The 20,182-nt window shown below is 46.9% G+C and overlaps 1 long non-coding RNA gene across 1 annotated transcript; it reads right to left on the reverse strand.

Moving 5' to 3' along the window:
- Positions 1 to 1,256: 1,256 nt before the first annotated feature.
- LOC119817772 lies at positions 1,257 to 19,937 on the reverse strand. Its single transcript, XR_005285941.1, has 2 exons — positions 19,435 to 19,937; positions 1,257 to 1,519 (listed from the first exon to the last, which is right to left on the reverse strand). It is a non-coding gene; the product is annotated as an uncharacterized LOC119817772 (long non-coding RNA).
- Positions 19,938 to 20,182: the final 245 nt, after the last annotated feature.

Below are 20,182 nucleotides of genomic sequence, written 5' to 3' on the forward strand. Positions count from 1 at the left end.
GCAGGACCATCCTCTCTCTTTTCAACAACTCTCCTTGCTCCTGCCTCCTGGACTCCTTCCTTCTTTGTTTTGTGCGGTACCCATTACCCGCAGACAGCTCTTCATTTCCCTCCTGCAGAAGGACGTATGAATCTGTGAGGGGTTAATTTCATAGCGACCCACCTCAACAGCAGGAACCATAGCAAAGGGAGCCGGTGAGAGCGCTCCGTGGAGACATCTCCCGCAGTTCGGTCTTCTCTAACAGCAGCCGTGGGACACCCCCGTGCTGGAAGCCTGTACTGACTTTAGAAACATAACCCAGGGTTAAAATGGCCGCCAGGAGCTTCAGGTGTTCATTCAAGCCACACAAACCACTTCTCACAGCACCATCCGAAGTCTTATTTCTGATAACCAAGAGAAACAGCCTTAGGGAGGCTAGAACTGGAAAATTCTCAGGGCAGGAGTGGAAAGCTGTTTGGGAGGGGTCTTATTCTTGGTTCTGAGAGCTTCATTTTCCCAATAAACAGAAAAGCCAACCTGCACCAACTTTTGCTGCGTGCAAGACCTGACTGTTCAACAAAGGCGTGTGCTGTCTTATTCTGGCTACTGAAGCATAACCTACCGCTGAAGTCAATCGCCCCCTTCATTCTAGTGAAGCTGAGTGTTTAAAATGCCAAACACAGCTTTGGACAAGTGGATGGCCTTCCAGCTCCCCTCCAAGGGCCCCACAGCAGGGAAGATCGCTTCCTTTTCTCCTTTGGGAACACCACAGTGGCTGCCCAGTGAGCATCCCAGTGCCTCACCCACCAAACACACATATCTGGATGAAAGCGCTGCCCACTGAAGATAGTTTTTAAAAAAATCTAGGAAAAGAACAGACGCCAGAGATGCAGGCCTCCCTGACATGGTTTCAGCATTTCTCTCCCCTCACCGTCCCTGTCTCTTGAAGCAGCCTGGGCGTGTGTGAAGTTGTACTGTCCAATTCAGTGAGATGTCCTGACAAGATGAGGTTCCCTGTGCAACCCGTACAAGAATAAGAAACCATGGGAGGCCATTGTTCTGGACTGAAGTTCTACGCCAGGTTCCCAAAGAGCAGTCCAAAGCCAATGAAGCCTGCCGGGCTGGGGTTTCAGTTCTCCAAACCGAAGTCAGGTTGTCATCTGGCTCTTGGAAAACCAGCAGAGATTGCTATAGGGGGACATTGGAGTCTGGAGGGTGCTCTCTGGGATGTCCAGGTTCTTGTGTCCAGACACTAGGAATTGGACCAGGACGTGTGGTGGCAATGAAAATAGAGACAGTTTATTTAAATATCAGACACCTGTAGGATGGGAAGTGGGCCAGGGAGCCCTGGAAGAAGGCTACCCTCTCAGCGACACCGTTGGTAGGCAGATTGGAACCTTTGCACAAGGAACACTTGTTGGGTGGATGCTGTCACACATCAGCCTCTGTGGGGCAGAATCTCCAGTCCTTTCTGTCATTGGCTTCTTACATCTGCTGATTTTGATGCCTCTCCCTCAGCCCCACTCTTCAGCCACAAGACCTAGAAGAAAAACCAAAAGCAGCTGGCTTCAATCAGCCTAATGAGCGTTCTAGCTGCTTTTCTCCTAACCAAGACATAGCAGGCAGTGGCCTGCCGTTAACCAATTAGTTCTCTACCTGTCTGCAGTTTCCTCCTAATAAGAGCTGCTGCGATGACGAGTCCTGCTTCGGGCTTTGCTTCTGCCGTCAGCCCTTTTCTGTGACACCAACCTTCTCTGGTCTGCTTGAGGTGATATTAATACTAGTCCGTGTCACTCCATTTGCTGTTCTAGTCTGCCTTATGAGTCTGTTTTGTATTACTATGTTTACTTTAGTCAAAGGCGTGAAGAGTTACCAGAGTCAATAGTCAGAAACAGAGCCAGGTTAGATAGATCTTTACAGTAAAATGTTGTGGTTTTCAATCTTTTGACAATGCAAACGGGCAAGCGCTCTTATAACCATCACAAACCATCAGAAGGAGGCTTACAAACATAGAAAACTCATGTACAACCTGAGTTATCAAATAATTAGGGATTCATCAAAATGTGTTTCATTTTTCTGTCTGCTTCTGTTTCTAACTTTTCTAATTGCTGTAAAGGCATGTGCATGCATGCACGCACGTGCGCACTTACGTGTGTGTGTGTGTGTGTGTGTGTGTGTGTGTGTGTACCCTTGCAATTTTCTTTTGGTTATATCTCTGGTACCAAGAAATTCCTGGGGCCTTTGAGATGACTGAAATAAGTAAAGATTTTTTTGCCACACAGGCCTGGCAACCTCATTTCTATCCCCAGAACTTCCATAAAGGTATCAGGAGAGAACCAGCTATACATGGTGGTCCTCTGACCTACACACACACACCTACATGCATGCGCACCTACGCACGTGCACATGCACACCTACACAGGCACACGCACCAGCAAAACAACAACAAATACATTAATGAAAGGAGAAACTTTCCAAGGCATGGACTTCAAAGGCGTGGTTCTTGCCTATGTATGGCATCCTCCATTCAATCCTCACAAAACAAGTGAGAGAAAACCCAGAAATCCCTGAAGAACAGTTTACAGCTGGCAAGCTTCGAGGAGCAGTCAGTGTTCTGACCGACTGTGGTGGAGGTCAGTGATATCATCTAAACATGGGCCTCGGTTTCTCCATCTGCAATGTAGGGACAGCAAAGGCACCTAGCTCTCACTGTATAGATAAAATTAAAGGATGCATGTGAAGTGTTTGGCCGAAGCCTGGGTATAGATCATAAAAAAATTGTCTGTTGGCCAGAGGGGCATTGCCTCCCTGCCACTCCTGAGCCAAGCCAGCCCATCCCTGCACAACTGAGACTTCTCTGCTTCTCCTGAAGACCTCTAACCAGGACACAAGTTTTTTTTTCCCCTGAGAAGCCTTTAACTATGAGATAAATAAAATGCTGAAATATAAACAATTAAATAACATGTTCCCAACAGAGCATCAACATTTCTGCAAACAGTGCAAGGTGTCAGTGCAAGTCCTGTGCTGGGTATCAGTTTACTGTGACTGTTAACATTTAACCAGAGTGTTCAAAATAAAGTTACTTCATGGCTTTCTTCACATTCAAACCTATATCACCTGAAGAAAAGGAAAAAGAGGAAGAACAGAGGGGCCTGTCTAGGAAAGAAACAGGGAACTTTCGGATATCCAGCAGAAACCCACTCATGTGAGAACACTAAAATTTCTGTTCCTTGGAGCATTTTTTTTTCACTTGTTCCATTTGTTATTGTCTTCCAGTAAAATGTTTTAGGTTGTATCTTTACATGCTTTTCCGCCATATATCTGATTGATTGACTGACTGATTGGAGACAGGGTCTCATTTAACCAAGGTTGGCCGCTAACTCCTGATCCGCCTGTTTTGTCTTCAGAGTGCTGGGAACACAGGCATACGCCACTGCGTCCAGCACAGAAGTGGTTCTTTCCCTGAATAAATTCACCAGTTGACTAGTTACCATAAAACTGAAGTTGCACCAAATTGAGGAAAACCACAACAAAAATTAACTCTTGACTCCGTAGTGGAGCCAGCCCACATTCCAGCACCAGCAGGCTGCCTGTGAGTCTTTCTGTATTCCAACCCCAAAACCCAGTCTGTTCCCATAAGGTCCCCAAGTTTGCGGCCTCCCCAGGTGGGGCTCAGCCATTCTGCAAAGGACCTGTTTCATGTTTGTGTCTTCCCAAAGCCACAGGGTATTCTGGGAGCGAGTTTGTTCCTCTACAAAATACAACTGCAAGGACCCTGAAGTGTGGACAGTTTACTTCAAAAAGGCAGAGAAGGTATAGTTGACATGCCAGCCACAGGAGCCCTCCAAACACCTATTATATTCTTAGCATTCTCCTGTGGAACCACCTAGAGAATAGTGTTACTTATATTGGGATCCTAAGCACTAAGTCTTTTTGTTGTTGTTGTTGACTTTTATTGAGCTCTACATTTTTCTCTGCTCCCCTCCCTGTTTCTCCCCTCCCCTTGTCTCTCTCCTCCCCTTTAAACCTTTCCCAAGGTCCCCATGCTCCCAATTTACTCAGGATATCCTGTCTTTTTCTACTTCCCATGTAGATTAGATCCATGTATGTCTCTCTTAGGGTCCTCATTGTTGTCTAGGTTGTCTGGGATTGTGATTTGTGGGCTGGTTTTCTTTGCTTTATGTTTAAAAAACGCTTATGAGTGAGTACATATGATAATTGTCTTTCTGGGTCTGGGTTACCTTACTCAATATGATGTTTTCTAGCTCCATTCCCCTAAGCACTAAGTCTTGCCACTAACTCTTTACTGTGCCTTCCCGACCACTCTTTGATTCTCGCACCCCCACCCGGGGTTTCCAAGAGCCAATGATGGAAGTAAGAATACAAATGATTCACAAAGCTTTAGCTCTTTCCCAAACAGAAACACTCTGTCCCTTTGGGTCTTGCTTTTGATCTGCTTGCTAGTCCATAATAGTAACAAACACATGTGTGCATCCACCCCTCACTTGAAAAGGGAAATTCTAACCTAACATGCCCTTGCTTTCTTAGGCAGAGAAAGAAAGAAAATGTTTTTGCCTAAGGAGAAGCTGACAAAGTCAGGGTAAAATAGACTGAGACTTTGATGTACAGGGACTCAGTGGAGGGAAACTGACTTTGGCCATGCCTGCCCCTTTGATACAATGATGCTGTAACAGCACCTGCCTGGTGAATAGAGCAGTCCAAGTCCCACAGTGCTCTTTTGTAACTCTACTCCCTTCCAGTGTTTGGATGTTAGAACCGTTTAGTGCCTTATTTTTTCCATCATTATGACAAAATGTGTAAGACAGACAATTTCCAAGGAGGGTAGGGCTATTCTGGCTTCTAGTTTGGGGAGTCACAGTTCTTAGCTACCCAACCCTGTGGCCTAGGAAAAGGCAGCCCATCATGCTGGCAGTGCATGGTAGAAGAAGCCCTCACCTCGTGATGATGACCAGGCATTCCCTGGACAGCTGCCTGATTAGGTCAAGGCAAAGGCCAGCTCCATACTTGTGGCAGCCACTGCACACATTGTGCGTGCTGTTTGTACAAGTGACTATGAGCTTCCTTAACTGTCAATGTTAAAAACATCCCAATGCTGGCTGAAACAATAAGAGCAATTTTATTCAAAGCTGTGGCAATAGGGATATTGTAGCAGGAGCAACAGAGTGGACTCAATACTGACCACAGTGAGGACATCTGGAATCAAAAAGCTGGTAAGAAAGAGTAGAAGGGAAGTCACTTAAGTGGACATAGCAGGGCTAGGGGATTTTTTTTCCAGAGCAAATGATGCAGACCTGGCAGTGGAGACCAACATCAAGACCTTTTCAAGAATGCTCGGAGGAAGTTGGCTGTAGCTGAGAAGGGAAAGGGTGTTTATTGCTAGCTGTAGTTCAGGAAGATGGGAGTTGTTAACAACACTGCTGGGTAAAACCTCTCCTAGCAGATACCAGAGCTGTCTCACAGAAAGCAGGATTGCTCAACGGTTCGCAGCATGGCCTTTGAGACTTCTAAGTAAACACTGCACGTGGACCATCCGAGTCAGAGGCCAAGGGTGATGCTCTGGGGAACATTAACCCAGACTCTCTAGACACCGGAGCAAACAGACAGTCACAGTTCACAGAAAAAGGTAAATACAAAGAAGAGAACAAGGACAGGTCCACACAGAACAGAGAGTTCCGTAGACATCTGCACTCTGCTCTCTCAACCTGCTACAAGCATTTCACCCACCAGCAAAAAGAGGGTTGCTTAATAGTTTAGATATTAAAAGATGAGAATTAGCCCTGATAAAAGTGTCCAGTTCAGCGCTTACCCCACTCCAGATACCCACCACTTAAAAAGGCCACAGTGCTCTGAGACACAGAGCTACCAACCATCTCGGTATTCCCAGGCATTCACTATTAATACTCCAAGGAGAGAAACAGAAGGAAACACTAAAAATAGGAACTCAGGTAAAAGTTAAGGAACTCAATACCAGCTCCTTAAGAGAGACTAAATATGTGGAACTAGAATAAAATTATTTTAAAAATAGAAACATTCAAAAATAATGAATAGAATTGTTAACAATTTTAATAAACATTTAGAAGATATAGTCAAAGAAATCTCCCAGAGAATAGAAAATGAGGACTTTAAACTCAATCCACAAATTTTAAATCAAGTCATATATATTCCTAAGATAAAATATATATTAGAAAATATGACACTTATCTCTGGAAAAGCATTTCAGACTATTCTGTTGCTCTGTTAAAACACTAAAACCAAAGTCATCTTAGGGAAGAGAAGAACTGATTTGGCTTAGAGGTCACAGTCCATCATCGAGGGAAGCCAAGGCAGGAACTCAAAGCAGGAACCCGGAGGCAGGAAATGAAACACAAACTACAGAGGAATGATGTGTATTTTAGGCCCACCTCCCGACCGGATGGTACCACCCATAGTGGGTTGCCCTCTTACAACAATTAGCAACTAAGAAAATATTCCTGAGACCTGTCCACAGGTCAGTCTGACAGAGGCAATTCCCAAATGTTTTAAGTTGACAACCAAGATTATCCATCACACAGACCCAGCAAGATACACTCTAGAAATGACATAGACTAGAAAATCCAAAGTCACTAAAAAGAAGGGAAATAGATTGTACAGAGCCTCCCCTGTATAGAAGATAGCCACAAAATCATGGTTAAAATGCCTACTTTTGAAAAGCTGTGCTCAATTTTACCCATTTTAGGCTTAAGAACACTCATAAGCATTGCAGTTAAAATGTAAAAGAGTGTCTCTTTTACTAAAAAGCCACAGAGACAGACCTATGACCTCCATTCAGCTTACAGTCAAGGCAATCATGTGTGTTCAACAGAAGATTTCTGGCATGTCTTATCTCAGACAATTACACCTTGCTGTCACGAGAAAAACATCACTGAAGTTTCTGGCATGAGCCCCAGGGAGCCAAGCTTGTAAAACACAGTCACTGGGGCTGGCATGATATTCAGTAAAGTGGATTTCATAGGCACTGTCTTCACCACCCAGCAGATTCCACACTATGAAACAATGACCCCCAGCTGAGCCAGGGATGAAAAGGATGCAGGATGCAGTGTGCTCTTTGTGCCTATGGTGGTTTGAAAGAAAATGGCCCCTATAGGACGTGGCAATTTTAGGAGGTGTGGCTTTTTTTGGAGGAAGTATGTCACTATAGAGGTGGGCTTTGAGGTCTCCTATGCTCAAGCTGCATCCAGTGACTCAGCTCACTTCCTGTTGCCTGTGGATCATGATGTAGATCTCTCAGTTCCTTCTCCAGCACCATGTCTGCCTGCATGCTGCCATGCCCCTCCATGATGATAATGGACTGAGCCTCTGAAACTGTAAGCTGCCACATTTCAATGTTTTTCTTTATAAGGGTTGTCATGGTCATGGTGTCTCTTCACAGCAACAGAAACCCTAGCTAAGACAATGGCTGACTCATTTTTTAAAGCATCATTCCTGTTAGTCCCTGTTGCGGAATTAATATTTACTTTCCAAACCTGAATGAGGCTTGCTAACTTGTCAGGGGTATTCACAGCAATCCCATTCTATCCACGGTGGAGTCATTCATTCATAAGTTAAAAGAAGAGAATTTACCTGATCCTTGCTTTATGCACTCAACCTGTTGCCATGTCTTAGTCTCTTTACATCAAAGCTGGCAAAGGAAGATCCTAGAAGCTGGATTGACTGACAACTGAAGTATAGCCTATTGACTTTTTCCCTCACTGATGCCACTTTGTTTATAGGCATCCCCAGTCAGGACTGCTTTCTCCATTCCTTCCCTCTCCATGCTGTCTGAGAGAAACAAAGTTGGGAATACTCTCTTGACCTCCACAGCATCTTTCCTTGGACATACCCTCCTAGCCAAACAATGCATCTCAGTAAATAACTGCTTGGCTTTTGTGGTGCTAAAAAAAGAAGTTGCAAGAATACTGTGGTTCTAGAAAAAGGCTTCCAAGCAAAGTGAATCCCCTCTCATCACTGCCTCCAGATAGATGGTGACTTCTGTGTGGCCTCAGAGCAGAGGGCCATTCAGATGAACTCAGGATCACTGAGAACCTGGCTCCATCTGTGAAGACATGGGTGTGACAAAGACCTGGCCTAGGAGTCTGAGATAAAGAAGGGGGTAGGGGCACAGGGACCAACAGACCATCATAGCAATTGATGTCCCCTCTACCTGAGGTCCTTTGCTGTGTCCTCTCACAGACATTCAACCCATTTGAAAGGGCAAACACAGGCAGTCAGGGTTGGAATGTGAAGTGTCCTCCACAGACTTGGGTGATGGGGATAAGTGACTGAATCCTGAGGGCTCTGAGATAATCAGTGGATTGACCCCTTGATGCATTTATAACTGAAGGCATGACTTGGAGATGCTAAAAAGTAGGAGGTTGACACTAGCCAGAGTGTCTGGTCACTGTGGGTTGACTCCCTGGGGTTGTATCTTGCCCTGGTCCCTTCCTATACCCATTCCTTGGCCTCCTGTCTGCCATGAAGAAACTTCTTATCACACACTCTCTCCATGATGATGTTCTGCCAGGAGAGTGGGGCCAAGATGCCATGGACTGGCCACTTAGAACTGTGAGCCAAAGCAAATCCTCCTATCAGTTCTCTATGTGGGGTATTTTGTCACTACCACAAGAAGAATAGCTAATAAACATGTCAGACCATCTCCTCCTGGGGGGCTTCCATAAGCCCTTGCAGCCAGCGTTAACTGGTTAACTGATGTCTTTCTCCCCCTCCTCCAGTGCAGGCCTATTCTACACTGTAATATTGTTCTGATAGCATGGTAGACCCCCGCACTGGACAGAAATAATGCCTTAATCCTTATATTTCCTGCACATTATCCAAATGAACTCCCTCTCCCATCCCCAATCTTAGTTAGGGTTTCTGTTGCTTTGACACAACACCATGACCAAAAAGAAGCTGAAGAGAAAACGTTTATTTATTTACAATTTCATATTGCTGTTCTTCACTGAAGAAGTCAGGACAAGAATTCAAACAGCGGGGAGCTGGAGGCAGAAGCTGATGCCGAGGCCATGGAGGGTGCTGCTTACTGGCTTGCTCCACATGGTTTGCTCAGTTTGCTTTCTTTCTTTTTTTTAATAATTTATTTGTATTTTATTTACACTAGTATTTTCCTGCATGTTTATCTGTGTGAGAATATCAGAACCCCTGGACTGGAGTCACAGACAGCTGTAAGCTGCCATGTGGGTGCTGGGAATTGAACCTGGGTCCTCTGGAAGGGCCATCAGTGCTCTTAACCGCTGAGCCATCTCTCCAGCCCCTCAGTCTGCTTTCTTATAGAACCCAGGACCACCAGACCAGGGATGGCCCCACCCACCATAGGTTGGTTCTTCCCCCATTGATCACTAATTGAGAAAATGCCTTACAGCTGGATCTCATGGAGGCATTTCCTCAGCTGAGGCTCCTTCCTCTCTGATGACCCTAGCTTGTGTCAAGTGGACACACAAAACCAGCCAGCACAACAGACTCCTGGTCATCTTGACACGCAAACACATCACTATCATGCCACAGCCCTTCCCGTTTTATTCATCCCCAAGATCTCATATTAAAAACATAAATAACCTTAAAAGTTAAACTCGAACACATTAAAATTTCAGTCCCTTTAAAATAGCCAATCTCTTTTAAAATCCAGAGTCTCTCAACCATGGGCCCCAGTAAAATACTTTCTTCCTTCAACAGGGAAAAATCAGGGCACAGTCAGAAATCAAAACAAAACCAAATTCCAACTGTCCAAAAGCTGGGACTCATTCACTCACCGTTTTCTGGACTCCTCCAAAGAACTTGGGTCACTTCGTAGGCTCCACCCACTGCAACATACACAGCTTGTCTTCCAAGCTCCAGCAGGCTCCACTCCACGGATGCTCCTGTTTCTGGTGATCATCCCATGGTTCTGACATCTAAACGCTGGGGTCTTCTGCTGCAATTGAACTGCACTTCCACCAATAGCCTCTCATAGCTTCTTTTCAAGGAGTGAAGCCTTGACTTCTTCCCATGATCCCTTTAGTCCTGGACCTTCACCAGGAGCCTCTCACAGGGTCAAGCCTCAGCTGCTCTCCATGACCCCTTCCTGCCTTCAATGCCACCTAGGTGACTCTTACACATCACCAAGTCCGGCTGCCAGCATGAGGTACAACCTTGGCCACCTCTGGAGCACAGTGTCTCTGTGTGCTTAGGAAATACTTCCAGAAGATTTCACCTCAGTGATTCTGGTCTCTTCTTAATCACTCCAATTTTGTAGATCCACCAACCAGCATCAAGCACCCCAGCAAAGTTTCACTTCAGTAGTTCTGGGATCTTGTTGTTCGCAGCCGATTCTTCAGCCCCAACTAGCCAGAACCATAGAATCGTAACTCAAAATAACAAACAGCCCCACTGGTCTCTAAACTTCCCTCTGAAACTTCATGAGCCAGGCCTCCAACCTCTGCACAGCTCTCAACAGTCTTCCAGCATCCCATAATATCTCCCATGCTCCCACAGTCCATCCCACAGAGCTCTTAACACTCAAGGGCAATTCTAGCCCAAAGTTCCAAGGTCCTGCCTCAATCTTCCCAAAAACACGGTCAGCTCTGTCACAGCAATGCCCCGCTACACTGGTATCAATTTGTCCTAGTTGGGGTCTCTGTTGCTGCGACAAAACACCATGGCCAAAAAGCAAGCTGGGAGGAAAGGGCTTATTTGGCTTATACTTCCACATTGTTGTTCATCATTGAAGGAAGTCAGGACAGAAACTCAAGGAGGACAGACCTGGAGGCGGGAGCAGATGCAAGCCATGGGGAGTGTGGCTGCTTACTGACTTGCTCATTAGGGCTGGTTCTACCTGCTTTCTTATAGAACCCAGGACTACTAGCCCAGGGATGGCCCCACCCACCATGGGCTGGGTCCTCCTGCATTGATCACTAATTGAGAAAATGCCTTACAACTGGATCTCATGGAGGCATTTCCTCAGCTGAGGCTCCATCCTCTCTGATGACTCTAGGTTGTGTCAAGTTGGCACAAAAAATACCAGCCAGTACACACACTGTCTCCATATCTGTCGTCTGTCTGTCTGTCTGTCTGTCTCTCATACAAACACACACACACACACGCATCACTGCTACTGCACTAGTAGAGATTCTTTGTTCCCCTCTCCAAGAAGGTGTATCCACTTCCCACTGCTTTATAGCTCTGCTTCTGTAAACACAAATACCCCACATAAGGTAGACAGAGTCTATTATACCAAAGCAGATATTCTGGACCTGTTTCTAAATTTTCCCAGTCACTTATGAAAATAAAATACGCATTGAAAAAAATCAGAGTGGAGAACTGGCTCAGCAGTTAGGCGCCCTCGCTACCCTTGCAGGGGACCTGAGTTTAGTTCCTATCACCCATATGTCTACGCATAACCATCTGTAATTCCAGTTCCAGGGGACCTGAAACCCTCTCCTACCTCCAGAGGCACCAAACATGCAAAAGATATACAAATATATACATGCAAGCAAAACATTCATGTACATCAAAACTTAAATAAAATAGATAAAGCAAATAAAATAAAAAATTGAAGTAGGAACTGGAAATATAGCTCAGCAGAGCATTTGCCTAGCACCACAGGACCCCAGACTCAACACTGTAAAAAAAGTTAAATTTCAAAGATTAAAATTAATCAAAAACCAAGCAGAGTGATGCATGCCTCTAAACCCAGCACTAGGGGGGCAGAGGCAGGCAAATCTCTATGAGTTTGAGGCCAGCTTGATCTATATAGTAAATTCTAGACCCCTTAAAGCAACATAGCAAGACCATATTTCAAAACAAACAAAAAGGGAATCAGAGTGATTCCTTTGCTCTTGGTGTCTTGCTGTACAACTTTATTATCTGCAAACACTTTCATAATGGTCGGCAACAGAATACAGAAAATCCCTTGGAGAAATACCAGCCACTTCACTGAGTTTATAAGTAAGAACTTGTAATAAAAACCCTAAGTCAGCTGGGGCAGGACTGGCCTTCGCCTTCAATGCCACTGAATGTTTTCTGTCCTTGGGCAATGAGTTTGGTTGGTTTTCCATTTAAAAAGCAGACTCGAGGGATCTGGGGAAATGACTTCATGTATAAAGAACTCACAGGATCCCCAGCACCCACATAAGAACTAGATGTAGTAGCATGTTCTTGTAACCTCAGCATCCGGGATGAAGGCACGGAGGGCCACTGGGGCTCGTTGGCAAGCTAGCCTGTCAAACTGTCAAAAAAAAAAAAAAAAAAGTAAGGAGAATAGAACTGAAGGTTAAGAGCACTGACTGCGCTTATAGAGGACCTAGGTTCAAGTCCCAGCATCCACATGGCTGCTCACAACCAGCTGTAACTCCAGCTCCAGAGGATCCAGTGCCCTCTCCTGGCCACCAGGCAGGCAAGTGGTGCAAAAATATGCAAGCACGCAAAGCACCCATATACATAAAAATAAATGGGTTTTTGTGGCTTTTTTTTTTCTTTTAGTTTTTCAAGAAAGGGTTTTTCTGTGTAGCCTTAGCTGTCCTGGAACTTGCTCTGTAGACCAGGCTGGCCTTGAACTCACAGAGATCCATCTACTTCTGCCTCCTGAGTGCTGGGGTTAAAGGCATACGCCAACACTGCCCAGCTAAAATAAATGTTTTGTTTTTTTTTTTAAAGGAGGAAAGTGGTTGAGGAAGACGTCCAACATCAATTTCTGTCTCCCCAAGCACTCATACACACATACACAAGCATGCACCCACACGTGCTCACACACAGAGAAGTAGAACTGAACATGTGAGTGTCCACCCGTGGGCACTCGGGGCTGCTGCAGCTTGCACTGAACCGCCTGTTCACCCAAGGTCTGCAGCCACAGCTCAGTATGATGACCACAGCATGGGACAATGACAACACCGGTCTACTACGAAGGACAGCTGTTCTCTGCCTCCTGCCAGCGCCTGATCTCAGGAGAAGCAAGGGGTAAATATAATGAGGGTGAGCTTAACAAAGACCCCAGTGTGGGTGAAATTTAGCACCACAGGAGAGATGCAATGGGAGGAAGGGGAGCCCAGAGCCCCCAGGCTCCAAGGAAGAAACAAGGGAGAGTAGGGAGGGAACGGGAAAGAAGCCTGACCCCATTGCTACCTTTACAGTCAGACTGTTGGAGACTCCCAGAAATGAAGAGCAACAGGCAAGGATGGTGGTGAGAGCCTGCCACTCCTGCAGCTTGGTAGCCTGAGACAAGGGGAGGATGAGCCCCACGGTCAGAGTTTGGGGCCAGCTTGGGCAGCGCAGTAAAAAAATTTCTTTAAAAATATATATGTGGGGGAGCTGGAGAGATGGCTCAGAGGTTAAGAGAACTGGCTACTCTTCCAGAGGACCTGAATTAAATTCCCAGCAACCACATGGCGGCTCACAACCATCTATAATGAGATCTGGTGCCCTCTTCTGACATGTAGGTATACATGCCAGCAACACATTGTATGCATAATAAATAAATCTTTAAATATGTGTGTGTGTGTGTGTACACTTGCATATGCACACGCATGTGCATGCACACACACACACACACAACCCACAGAGGAACAGCGAGGCTAAGACTTCTATTTGGGTACAAAAGGATGATTAGCCTAGGAATTATTATACCCAACCTTCTCTTACCTCCATTTATCATCTGAAAACTACCCCATTCTCTACCCTTCTCTACCCAGGGATATAAAGGGATGTTGGGGTGCCGAGTAGAACCCAGGTGGCTAGCGCGCATTCCTATACAAAGACAGACGCGATCCGCAGTGTTCCCTCCCTCTGGCCATGTCACCTTTCGCTTCTCCCACTGGCCCTCGTCTAGTTCATCTCAAAAAAGCAGATGAACAACTTGGCGCCAGCTTCATCAGCTGACTTCTGCCTACCACACTTCTCCCACGATGCACCTGTGGTGGGAGGGGCCTCGCTAGCTTTCCCACTCCAATTCAGTCCTGTATACACCCGTCCCCGGCACCCCATCACACCTGCAGGGCATCAACCAGCCCTTATGTGAACAGGTACAGCATTCGGCTCACGGACATGTCATTACTGGTGCTCACACAGGTGTTGGGTTCCTTCGCCTGGCACCCGGCTCCTCTGAAAACACCACTGTGGACAAGGAGCCAGCATAGGGAAGTGGCATGGGTTTCCCAGGGTCTGACAGGTCCCCATAAGGTGGTATCAGAGCAGGGGTCATTATACAACTGCTCAGCATACCCCTTTCATCCTTGAGCATGGAGTTGAACTAGTTCTTTGCTTGAGAAAAATCAAAAGTGGAAGGATGTTGTTCTTCAGTTGAAATGAGACACACACAGGAAGGCTAAGATGTAGGAGCAGTGGGAAGAAATGAGGAGAATTTTAACTATGGCATCCGTCCACTGGGGGCTGAGAGGGAACAAACACCTGCTTGGAGCCAGCCTTGCAATGGCCTGCAAATGAATGTGAGCTATGAACACCATAAGTTCCTTCTCTCTTCACTACACAGCTATGGGTCTCCCTGAAGGATTTGAGAAGCAGGTGACACAGAAGGCTGGGGGCTAGCCAGCAGCTGAGAAGAGCATGGGCCAAGTTAGTGCACCCACCCAGCCCAGCAGCCTGTAATGACACCAGCCAAAAGAAAAGGCTCTTCAAAATGTCCTTGTTCCCTGAGCCCTGCAGTAGCCCTAAGGCCCCATTTGGCTGGACAAACTTCATGGCGGAGGAAACTTTGCTTTATTGTTGCTGTCAAACGGTAGAGGGAGGCAGCTGCCAGGGGCCGCTCATCACAGAGGAGGAGTATGCTGCTTGGTCCTCCAGGAACGGGGGTGGGGCACCATGAGCCAGTTGGAGAAAAACCACAGGACTCCTGGTAAGAAGGATGTCTTTCCAGCATGCTCTGTTCATCCTCTCTCTAACCAGGTCAGAGCTACAGCTTAGCGGCATTTTCCAGCTCTGAACACACAGACCCAGAAAATCTGTCTTGCACTAGGTTGCAGTGCCTAAGAAGGCAGCATTGGAACCAAAGACTACCAGGCCCCTCCCTGCATTCCCCTCCTTTTCCTCCAGAGGAATCCTTGGGCAGACCCACTGGGATCCAGCATATGCAATCAGTCAGCCCCTTCCCTTCCTAATACCCCCTGCCTTGGGGGGACAGACACCTGACCACAGTAGGTCCTTTTCCAATGAGTGACATTTCCTGTGACTTGTCCGGGTTGACAAACGCTCTGTCACAGGACTTGACAGTTGAGCCGATTCCTCCCTTGAGGAGCGGGTGCCCCTGCGGCTGGTGGTTTTGGCTCTCCCAGAGATGGGGAAACAGGCTAGTTTCAGTTCAGTTCAGGCCACCACTAGGTAGGAAGGGTGCCTCTCTCTCTTCCTGGCTTTTCTCGGTCCCTGGTACATGTTGTCACATGAGAAGCTTCGTACAGGGGTAGAGGCCATCTGAGAATGGATGCTCTGCAGACTGGAGAGGTCTCTCTTTGTAGTTCTAGTTCCCCAGAAGCTTTTTCTGGAGTAAAGAAGGCAGAGCCAGTGTGCTGGGAGCCACCCACCATCCTGAGGCGGAGCCAGGATGACTAGATGCACCCAGACCATAGAACCCCTCCCCCTCCCAAACACGTGGGAGGGGGAAAAGTGTGGAATGTCTGCCAACTGGGTGGGAGGGGGGCATGTTGAGGTTGAGGGGAGCATGATGAGGTCAGCCCTGGCTGATAGAGGCTGCTGGCAAGAACCACCCTCCCACTCGCCCTCCTCAGTTGCCTATTAGAGGGTGGATGGTTTTGATGAGCCCACTCCGCAGGTGGAGCAATCTCTTGGCCCCTCCTTCCGGCGGTGCCTTCGTCCCCCTTCCTCACTCCCCTGCACCCTGGCTTCCTCTCCTCCCTCCCCTGCCTATGTGTCCTTCGCCCCCCCCCCCCCTTTCCTATCTTGTCCCCTGCACTCTGATGTAAAATAGGGTCACACTGGTTGAGCCCACCCTGCAGCTGGCTCAGGACTCCCCACTCTGGCTGTTGTAGGACAAGCTACCTGTTTACCCCCATATCCTCACCTACATTTATGATACTTTGTTAGTTGGGCACAAGGCCACCCAGAATAGAGTGAAACATCAGGTGTGCTATGTGCAGCTTTCCAGAACGGACAGGAAGTGGAGGAGAAGTACCTTTCCTTTCTGCCATTTTGTTGTTGCTGTTGCTGTTGTTAGCAGGAACGCATGTGCATAATGACTGGGGCTTGTGCAACCCCTTTGGCCTATGAAATATATGTCAGAGGCATTTCGCATAGCCTAGCATCCAGTCAAGCCACTAATGAATCTTTGAGAGAATCGTTTGACCACAACCATAGTCTCTGGTCAGGGAAGGACTTAAGTCTAATTGAAATGAGTCTCACGGAGTTTCATGCCGTCTTGCTGCAGAGGTTACAGTGCCCTGACATTTTACCTGCTTGGCTAGGCGGGCCCCATTGTGCTAATGTTCCTGCTTCCAGGTGCTTGCAGGCACAGCCCCCAGCAGCTCGTTGCTCTGTGCCTTGCATCACTGGGCTCTCACGGCCTGCCTGCCCTGGGGCTTCCCTGTTGTTGTGGAAGACCTAGGCACCTTGGGACCCACAACCTAAGCAGGCACACTGAGTTCAGACAGATGTGTGGGGCCACGGGCAGGTGGGCAGAGAAGGAGGCCGGCCGCTTCGTGGGTGGCGAAGCACAGCATCAATGCCTCTGCAGCTATTTCCTCATCTGGCCTCCCCTCTAAGGAGCAGACTGAGTGAGCAGGCAGGTCTTGCCCGCCATAAAGCCACCAGAGAGAGAGTTGACCAGGCAAAGTCTCCTCCTTTTGTGTGCCTCTGTGACGGAGCCCCAAGGGGCTTTCCTGGTGGCACCACATGAAACGAAGCAATTAGTTTTACTTGTGAGAAACTGGGGCTAGTCCAGTAATCCCCCCCCCCCCCTTTTATCCTGCACCCTGGCTCCTCCCACTAGCTTCCAGAGCTCCGATATTCCAAGAACCCTAAAATAGGGAGGCATATGGAGAATTAAAGAAACCCCAGAGTCTACACTCCTGGGACTTTATCCCCATGAGAGCAACATACACAGTTGAGTTGAAGTTGCTGCTCTTTGGGGCTATCTTACCTGAAGCCTTATCCTGCTGCAGATACGAATCTCTTGGCTGCAATTCCCAGAACACTCTCTACCCTGTTATTAAAATTCTTCTCTCCCCTTTCATTCCCATTTCACTTTTCCTGGTGTGACTGTGTGTGCATCCATACGGCATTCCTCCCAGGAACGTCTAAGAGGCATAATTAGCCCTCCACTCGCTACCCCTGCCTCCTGCACTTGCAGCCACGGATAAAGGAGCAGCATCTAGAGGGGGTTAGATGATGTACCTACGGGCAAGCGCTAACAAGAGAAAACCTCCAGCCTTGTGGTTTCCCAGTCCATTCAACCAAATTGCACCATCATCCCTCTTCCCACCCATCCCAGACTGTGCAATTTGGAAGTCATTAAATCTCTTCCTGGGCACTCTGCGATGGGATGGGCAGAGCTGGATATGGTGCCTGCTCAGCCCGGTCCTGAAATGAAACTGAGGTAGAAAAGAGTCCCAGCCCATCCATACGGATGTGCAGTGAAAGCAGGTAGTGCACGAGTCTACTTACTTTTAGAATTTTCAGTTACTTGTGGCCAATAGCAGTCCAAAATATTAAATGGAAAATTCCAGAAAAAGAAACAACTTATAAATCCTAAATTGCTTGTCATCCCAAGGAGTATAGTGTCCTGCTTCATCCACTCGGCCTGGGATATCCACCCTTTTGCCTGGTGCATCCATGCTGTATTCGCTACCCTCCCCTTAGTCGCTTAGTAGCCATCTTGACTACCAGGCAGGTGGCCATGATTTCACAGTGCTTGAGTTCTTAGCCTTGTTTTTCTAAAAAAAAAAAAAAAAAAAAAAAAAAAAAAAAAAAAAAAAAAAAAAAAAAAAAAAAAAAACCAGCCCCAAAGCACAGAAGTCGTGGTGCAAAGCAGACACAGGGGCAGAGAACATATTAACTCTGGTACTGTGTGACAAAACTTTAGGGAAACAGGTAGCTAGGGAAACAGGTAGCATGCCTAGCGTTCAGTACTGTGCCATTAGTTACATTCTCATTGCTGTGACCAAATACTTGACAAGAATCAATTTAAAAGAAGATACACTTCAGCTCACCACTGTAGAACAGCCCCAGGCGACAGGCAGACAGTGGCAAGAATGACCCCACTGTGGTGGCAGGAGCGGAAGGGAGGCTACTTGCTCTCATTTGAGTGGTGCAGGAAGTAGAGGTGGGATGGACAATAACCTTCAGGCCTGTCCCTCAAAGATCCTCTTCTTCTAGCTGGGCCCCACCTCCCAGAAGTTCCACAACCTTCCAAAACAGCACCACAAGCTGGGCCCATGTGTTCAAACACATGAGCCTGTGGAGGACGCATCACATTCAAACCCTAACAAGAGCCATCTAAAGTTTCTAAAGCCACTGGGGGTTTGAGCATGCATATTCTGCAGATACGAGGCCTGCTATAAATCTTTGAGTGTTAGGCTGTTTATGGGAATGTTTGTTTAGCACAACATAACACAGCCCTATCTAACTAATACACGCTTGAAATAAGCAGATCTTACTCAAAGATTCTGACCCATTTTGACTCCTTTTTAAAGGGGGCAACCAATCAAAACTAGTTTTATTAAAATGTCAAAAATATTCACAAATTCCAACAGTCTTGAGAGCTTTGGGAGGGTGTGTCTGTGTTAGCTGAAGTATTCACATCAAGGGTTCTGAAATCCTCAGAGATGAAAGCCAGGGGGTGTGCCTTTGTTTCTGGGTTCACAGATCTGGGCCACTTCAGAGTTTTTCCAGGACTCTACTACCAAACTTTTCCACATCCCTATGAGTTAAGCTACAAAAATGCTTTTGCTTTGTTTTCTTAAAAAGAGCTTTTCAATATGGAAGCAATATATAGCTTTATACTAGAGACAGAGTGACCCACAAGTACTTACCTACTCATTTCCTAACTGTTACGGGACACCACTACACAGAATCCCATCAATCCCTGGGCTAGTCTGTTTGCTTGGAATCCCATCAGCCCCAGGGCTAGTCTGTCTGCTTGGAATCCCATCAACCCCAGGGCTAGTCTTTCCCCCAGGTACTGACTCCCAGTAAACATTATGTTGAACAAAATAGAACTTATATAAAGCCATCCCTCTACCTATCTAGATACAGCTGACTTCCTGGGAAAAGGGACTTGGATATGTCCTGGTTTGGTTTCCATTGCTGTAATAAACACCACAACTGCAGAGAGCATGGTCTGTGGGCTACAAGGCGCTTGGCAATTAGGATGTCCACATAAAATTTGTCTTTCGAACATGCTCACTTTGCTCACAAAACCCTTCTTCGTAATGTCATGCTAATATAAAAGTTAAGCAGACATCTCACCAAGCGGGAAACAGTTGTCTGGGCAGAAATGCTGCTAAAGGGGAGTCTGCTACTGGGAAATCTTCTCCAGTGAAGACCTTCAGAAGCTTGCAGGCCCAGTCCACATTCGCTGTGAAGTCTTTCTGCTAGGACAGTCCAGGATGAAGGCCTTGGGAGTGCCGGTCAGCAGCTAGTGCTGACAGGCTGACCTGTATGAGCCCAGTCAACAGTCACAGAGGCCGGGGCCAGGCACAGAGTCTCAAGTCCTCTTGCGGAGGATGAGTATCAACACAGGGGTTAGCTGACCATTTCCAAAGTTCCAGTTTGTGTATCATTACATTGGGTGGTAGCTTTGAGTTACCAGGGTTCACAGCTTGGAGCTGGTTCACTAGCCTATCAAGGTTTGTCCTGGGCTAGGTAAAATGGAGCTGTTTGGTGGTCTTGCTTGAGGGCCAGCTCTTATCAGCAAGCTCAGGCACCGTATTATTTCAAGTTACATAAAATGGCGTTTAGGTTCCATGTGGTTTTCCAGTTACACAAAATGGTTTCTTTTTTTTTTTTTTTTTTTTTTTGGTTTTTCGAGACAGGGTTTCCCTGTAGTTTCTAGAGCCTGTCCTGGAACTAGCTCTTGTAGACCAGGCTGGCCTCGAACTCAGAGATCCGCCTGCCTCTGCCTCCCGAGTGCTGGGATTAAAGGCGTGCGCCACCACTGCCCGGCACAAAATGGTTTCTTAAGTTGTGTTCCTAACAGTGACTAACTTGGGAAGAA

This window comes from Arvicola amphibius, chromosome 6 (genome assembly GCF_903992535.2).
Source record: "Arvicola amphibius chromosome 6, mArvAmp1.2, whole genome shotgun sequence".
Lineage (NCBI taxonomy): Eukaryota > Metazoa > Chordata > Mammalia > Rodentia > Cricetidae > Arvicola > Arvicola amphibius.